Raw genomic sequence first — 7,216 nt, forward strand, 5'->3', positions numbered from 1 at the left:
TGTCCCGAAACCGCGTCCAGGAGGATAGTTCGCCGTCGAATTTCGGGATTTGAATGTTGGGCAGTTGGGATGGGTAAGTTGCGCGGCAAAGACCGTTTTAGCCCCCTGAGCGGTGGAATCGCGCTGAGCCCTAATTCTGCGGTACCGCGCCTCGGCCTGTCGCAGGTCGTTCCGAACCTCTTCGTAATCCGCTTCCCAATCGGGCGGCATCGCAGAGGCTCCCGGGGACGCGTACGCGGAGTCCAACTCATCCCAAATTTCCCTATATTCCGCCCAAAGTGTCTTGCACTCGTCATAATCGACTTCAAAATCGATACACGAGTCATCGTCAGCGGCGGTGACGAGTGCAAGTGAGCCCAACCTAAGGAGACCCCGCCTGACGCGCCGTAGTTTGCGCTCCAGTGACCGAATCCGCTCGACCTCGGCATCCGATTGATCATTTAATCCCATTTTTAATTTTTTTTTTCAAATAATACGAATGAAAATCGAATGAATGAGCCTATACTAAAGTAGAAAAATTTACAGAATGACGTAATGAATATATAAACAATTATATTAAGTTATATATATATATAATTAATAAATAAACGAGCACACAATACATACGCAATCATTCACACAATAAATACACATTCATTCACATATAAATAGAAGCATGCAACAAATAAATTTCATACACAATAAATTAAACACGTACAAATATAATCATGCAAAACAAACATTAGTTACTATTATTATATTTTTTACTAACGGAACTTTAAATAAATTTGAACACAAATAATAACTTAGCTACCTATAAACAATGATGCGCTCGGTGCATTGACCTATAATGCCTAACAGGTCTTGCGTGAGTTTGCAGAAGGAATTAGGCTCGAATAACAGATTGGCCTCCCACGTACGTTAAATCCATTAACTCTTTTTAAATTATTACGCATAACACTAATTATCATAAGATAATTAATGTAAACAATTATTACAATTAATTGTAAAAGTGGGCGAAATGTCTCACACTAATAACATTTTTTTTTCTTTTTAATAATTTATAAGTCTCATAAATCCACACGGAAATCCTCATCCGGATTGCACCAATTTTGTTACATCGGGACCTGCCCCTGCTATACTGCAGGTGTCCCGAATGTAATTTTATGATTAAAATTTAATGTGTGTGGAAAAGGGGGGGCTGGAAATCGTGAGACTTTCCGCTAATTAACATGCATATATTTCATTCTATTTATAAAATATTAATCCCTGGATGGGCAGATAAAATTAGTGTGTTAGGTTTCAATTATTATGTATAATAGTATCAGAACAGAGCAATGGGGTCTCATAGACTAATTAAATGTGCTTATCTGGTGACGTCTGGAAATTCGCTGTCGCGGTCACTTCCTCGTCCTATAGCCGCTTCCCTCGTCGAGGTGTACGGTGGGCGAAACTGTGAAGACCGTGTACCTTCGCCAGTCTGAAAAGTCGTCCTTGTTCCTCCTCAAGGGCTGGCCAGCGTGTCCTGGAGCCTGGCGTGATGGTAGGGGTAGGCCAGGTCCTGGCTTGCATGATGCTTAGGCTGGGGCGGCATTGCAGTCGCAGCGTCTTCGGGGTCTTCAGGTGTTCGCGGAAAGGGGGGGCATCAGAAAATGAGACCCCCGACCCCGACTTTATATAAATCCAAAAATTAACCGAGAAAATCGGATTACTTAAATCCGACAATAATAATATAGATTTGTAACTATCTTTTGTTTTGTTTTTATGTATTTACTCGGTTATTTTTTTTGTTTTTTCTTCTGTATTTAAGATTATTTATATACAATTTTAATTAAAATTACCTTTGTAATTGTTCTAAACGAACTTACTCCCAGAATAATAAACTGTTTCATTTCATTTCATTTTAAATATACTTGTCAACAACAGTTATGAGTCAAAATATAAAATATGGTCTGTTTTTCTCATCCATTTCATTATTCAGATTGCATTGCACCAGAGTGTCATAAATCCTCTAAAAGCTGATTGTGTTATTTTTAAAAAACAATTACTGTTACTGGACTATATTGAAACTAGATGGCGCAGCTGGGAGTGGAATTTTAATTGAATTAATTTATCCTTGCAAATCCAATGTTTAATTGTTAGCTTCGTAAGTCAGAGGACACTGTTATTCCAGTTAAACCTTGTTTGAAGTTAATTTGCTTGATTAAACTTGCCTGCCCTGTACCGTTAAATTGCTAGTAGTACCAGGCTTCGACAGCGTAGTACCAGGTCACCCACCGCATGCCATTGTGTACGTACGGATCATTTTACCTCAACATAACTGACATGGAAACTTATTTCGTAGTAACATTGTTTATTACTTTTAATGAACATGTAACTTTTAATTAGTAAAGAAACAAACCTACCACTATTAAACAGTCCTACCTACTCACTGCCGTTGTATCATGGTTACACCACTATGTCTGAAATCTCCATTTTTTTTTTAATTTGAATGAGACTATTATTATTAGTCATCTGGCAGGGGATAGAAAATTCAAATAAAAACTCGAATTTTTACAGCTACATATTCATTCCACAATATTTCGACAAAAAGAAACACTAAAAAGTAAAAATATTTCCATTGATCACGACAAAACATTAGAACAAAGGAAAAAAGGGAGAAAAATATACTCATATCTTCTAAACCTTCACAATATAGATCAAAATGGAATGACTTTTTTAAAATAAGAGCCCCATACTATGAAGAAGTAGAAAACATTCTTAAAGAACTGAAATTGGAGCCCTTTAAAATTTGTTTCAGAGGTACAATAGTCGGAATTATTAAATTTATATTTCGTTTCAGGAGTTTGTCAACTGCTTCAAAAGATCAGATAAGTTCCAGGCAACTTATCTGTAACTCCCACAGTATCATTCGGTCTCAAAACCATACCAAGACTTTCAATAAAGTTAATATCTCTCATAAAATAGAACGTAAACTGATCATTTGCAATATAAATGGATTTAAAAATTTATTTTTACTTATACTACATACAAGACTGAAACGACAAGAAACTGCTCGTTGAATTCGATCGCTACAACACCTACTTGACAAACGCTCTAAACTTCCCATTCACTGCAAAAAAATATTATTCACTACAATAATCAGACCAATTTGGACACATGGAATTGAGCTCTGGGGCTTTACCAAACCATCAAATTCCTCCCGCATCCAATCCTTACAATCCAAAATCCTCGATTCTCCTTATTACGCTACAAATAAACTCTTCCACAATGACCTTAACATCCCATTCATTGCAGATTTGGCCCAAAACAGATATGCGTCTTTTCATTCCAAACTCCTTACCCATCCTAACCCATTACTTCTTAATCTCATCCTTAACAATCCCTGATGATCCTCCGAGGGGTCTGAAAAGAAGATGGCTACGGGACCTTGTGTTAAATCAGTAATGAATGCAAAGCTATAATAAGGAACTGAGTTTCATGTTTTGTAGAGACATGACTAACAGAACTTAGACATTTCAGTCTTATTTAAAAATCGTTATCGGATATTTAACAGCTTGGCAATATTGCCATTGTTGAACGTTGACAAGGTAGTTAAATGTTTAAATTGTAATAGTACCTAAGTTTGGCTCTGTAGGTGGCATCTAAGTGGTTTTTGAAGCTCTATTTATATTTTTACATTATGTACTATTATGTTTTGGTTGGTTTAAAATAATTCTGATTATGATTAAATTTAATGTAATGGAGTATAGCATATTTCGTTAATTTGTTTTTGTTGTTTTTTAATGGACCACTAGGCTCAGATTTTGTTGTAAAACTGTATCTTTATTGTAAAGACTTTGTCTTTCACAAATAAATGTATACTCTGTTCTATTCATTCTATGCCTAATTAGGTAAAGAAAGGAATTTGAAAAATGTGCTCATTTGTGTTGAAGGAAACCACACCAGGGAACTGCAAATTTAAAAATACTCTGTTCATTAAGGTTCCTCTTCACGCAATGTGCAGTGGAATGCAAATTGGGTGGGAAACAGTTAATGGAAATATCAAGGTAAATCAGGTTGCTTTGGTCCAAAAAAAATTTCCTTTACGTATCCCTTTAAATTACGGAGTATTCAAAACCGTTTTGTCGAGGGTATTGGCAAAGATGTTGGAGACATACAATATTTTGAGTTAACTTCAAACTCATTTTAAAGTACTGGTTGGCCCTACACTTTCCTAAGAAAGACATCTTAATTACGATTAACCGCAAAAGGAGCGGTTATTAGTATTATTATAACCGTGTATAACAACGTTTATCAATGTGGGCCTAATCTTTCTCAAGTACAGATGTCTCCCGAGCCGTTTTCCGTGGCCCTGTTTCATTTTATCTTAACTCAATTACACTGACTTGTACTTTAGTATTTTTTAATTCTTGTAATATCACTAATAGTCATCCCTATCATGAAAAAATATGTATTAGTATTATTAACATAGTTTCTACACTTGTACTATGAACTAATACTATTAGCTTTCATTATGAAACAGTGCCCCGGAGGGATGTTTGAGGCTATTTACCTTAACAGTGTTTTCGTTGACCGATGAGAAAACATTACAGCAATTTTCGTCATAAACCTTTCCTTAAACTTTTCACTAACCTAAATAATAGAATAATAAAAAATTAAACTTTTCCTCTCAATAAAAGTATTCTATATTTATAGCTTCCTTTACCACCATTATTGGTGGTGGCCCAGTGGTAAGATACTTGCTACTAAATCCAAGAACCCGGTGGTGGAAAATAATTATTTTCTGTCACACTGTTGCTGTGAGTCGACTCTGTGAGTTCTGAAGACCTTCTGGGGTCCACCAGACCTCATAAAGTGGGCACCCTTCAATGGGGACAAATATGTCGGTTAAGGGTGATCTTGAAAATATTACCGCCTTGTATAACCGTTGTTATATAAACATTGCTTCCCTATAAAGTACTCATACGTAGTTGTTCATATTATCATTAGCTTACTACTATTATTGAATTATAAATGTAACCAGAGAAACTTCCATTTTTTTTTTGTAAATTACTGTTTGACAATTTTCCAAAATTTAAACCTCGTAAACTAATATTTATATAAAATATTAGTTTATAATGAATTCTTTTTTATATTCCAGAGGGACTGTTCTGCCCAAGAGAGTTCGACGGGTGGACCTGCCTCAACGCTACTCCAGCTGGCACAGTGCTCCATTTCCCCTGCCCTTACTTTCAGTTGGGTTTCGACCCCAAAAGTAAGTACCGTTTGTTATCTCAATATACATATTTTATTTTTTTTAAAATACATAACATAAAAATCACGATATTTGGGTTAATACCCCAAAGAAAATTGCAATGATGTGAAATTTTGACTAGTGTAATTTTTTGTCTTCCTAAGAAAATCTTACCGTATCTTTTTTTTATTATGCATTCTAGTTTTACTCAAATAATTGTAATAATGAAAATATGAAACACATCAACTGAAAAATTGTGAAATTTGGAAAGTTTTTTCAGCAAATAATTGACTGACTATATCTTGTTTAATACTTTTATATATATTGTAATCAATTCTTTGTCTTTGACAGTTTCTATTCTGGTCGAAAAAGATAGTTGTTTTTTTAAAAAGTATAGAGTGCTAGTCGTAGAAAAGATGGGAACCTGTCGCCTTTTGGTCAGAATAAAAATTTGATTGATTTATGAGAAAATAATATTAACTAAATTAGATTACATATAATTGTTTAACTAAAGGAGAAAAACATAAAGTAATTTTTCTTAAAACTTGCATTGTCTGAAATGAAATAAATTTCGGATTTTGTTATCGAAATGGGCGCCAAAATATTCATGACAATGAACTTCACGATGTTTTATTTTACTTTTGTCTTATTGCACTCCTTTGGAGTTGCCTGAGGCTGCTTCAAAGTAGGTATTAACTACTTACAACTTCTTCTTTAGTTTGAAGAGAAATCCTCTCTCGGAGAACTCCCTTCTAACCCTTTTAATTCCAATCAATTAGGATTGGAGTGCTTCTCTGGTCTTCTGAGTCAATTCTTCACTCGCCAAGAATCATTGCAATTACTTAACGCATTAGTTGGTTTTAACTTGAATTGAATCCTAATTTTGATTTTCTTTCTTTCTTTTCTTATATATCTAATAAATCTTACTTATTATAATTTTTTTTCAAAGTTCTTACTCTTTCCCGGCACAGTTTATAAAAATAAAAATTCATAGTTATTTTTATAAGAATAAGTTATCTGCACCTCTCTATTCTATCCTGGTGTGCCCCGACTCAATTAGACTAACACACTAACCCAAAAGAGCTTGGGCTGCCATTTTTCTAATATTTGTAATTTATGGGGAAGACAGCAGGTTTTTGAGAGGTTAGATTTTTCGGAAAATAATTTACGGAGAGTGAAGTGTACTACCATAGTGTTAGTACTAACGATGTTTATTATGATAGTTGAAGAGATAGATAACAAAGAACCATCCAGATAATTGATAGAAATAGTTTACTAAATTTATTTTATAAGTTTACTTACTAAAAGACGACAGTTGCGTCTAAAAAAAAAAGAGATAAAACTTTTTTTTTTTGGAAGATAGTTGATGGTCCGTCTGTAATATATGAAAGGAAGATGGTCCAGGTGCGGTCAAAACAACTCAAATATTTATTTAAATAATTTAATTAATATTTGAGTTCTGTTTACTGGAACCGAATCATCTAACTGTTATTTATTTTATTTTTGGGTTGGATTATTTATATATTAACGAACTTTAAATTTATATTTTTTATATAAATTTAAAAAAAAATAAATAAGTAATACAACTGCAATGAATAAACCACCAGATATAAAATCCATATATCCGAAAAGAAAAAAAAAATTGGATGACTATTGACGATTTCAATTTAAATGGACCACCTGAAGTTGGAAATAAAAACTAATTTTTATAGTTGATAGAGATAAATATGTAGATCTTAGAATAATTTCTTCTTTTTTTATCTATATATCAAGAAATTTACAATGCTGAGAGACAAAAATGTTAAACAAAAATGTTAAAGTATGAAATGGGAAACTTTTAAAACTAAATAATTTTGGTTCAATAATAAAAATAAGACCGCATAAAAAATTAAATATCATTTATTTTGCCCAGACCTAGATGAAGTAGATGAAAATAAAATTTTGGAAAAATATAGAAAATATTATGGTAAAGAAATAAAGAGAATAGTCAATAGAAAGATG

General features: G+C 33.5%; 1 protein-coding gene across 2 annotated transcripts in view; it reads left to right on the top strand.

Annotated features, from left to right (window-relative positions):
• The first annotated feature begins 5,125 nt into the window (after positions 1-5,125).
• LOC106687673 (calcitonin gene-related peptide type 1 receptor) overlaps positions 5,126-7,216 on the top strand; it is a 31,898-nt gene continuing 29,807 nt past the window's right edge. Inside the window, exon 1 of one of the 2 annotated variants that reach the window (XM_014431685.3) lies at positions 5,126-5,236. The gene's annotated coding sequence lies outside the window, so the exon portion shown is untranslated. The remainder of the gene's footprint in view (positions 5,237-7,216) is intronic. The other variant, XR_010843643.1, reaches the window with a different exon arrangement.

The sequence above is a fragment of the Halyomorpha halys genome, unplaced genomic scaffold (genome assembly GCF_000696795.3).
Source record: "Halyomorpha halys isolate HHAL.00 unplaced genomic scaffold, Hhal_1.1 Scaffold996.1, whole genome shotgun sequence".
Classification (NCBI taxonomy): Eukaryota; Metazoa; Arthropoda; class Insecta; order Hemiptera; family Pentatomidae; genus Halyomorpha; species Halyomorpha halys.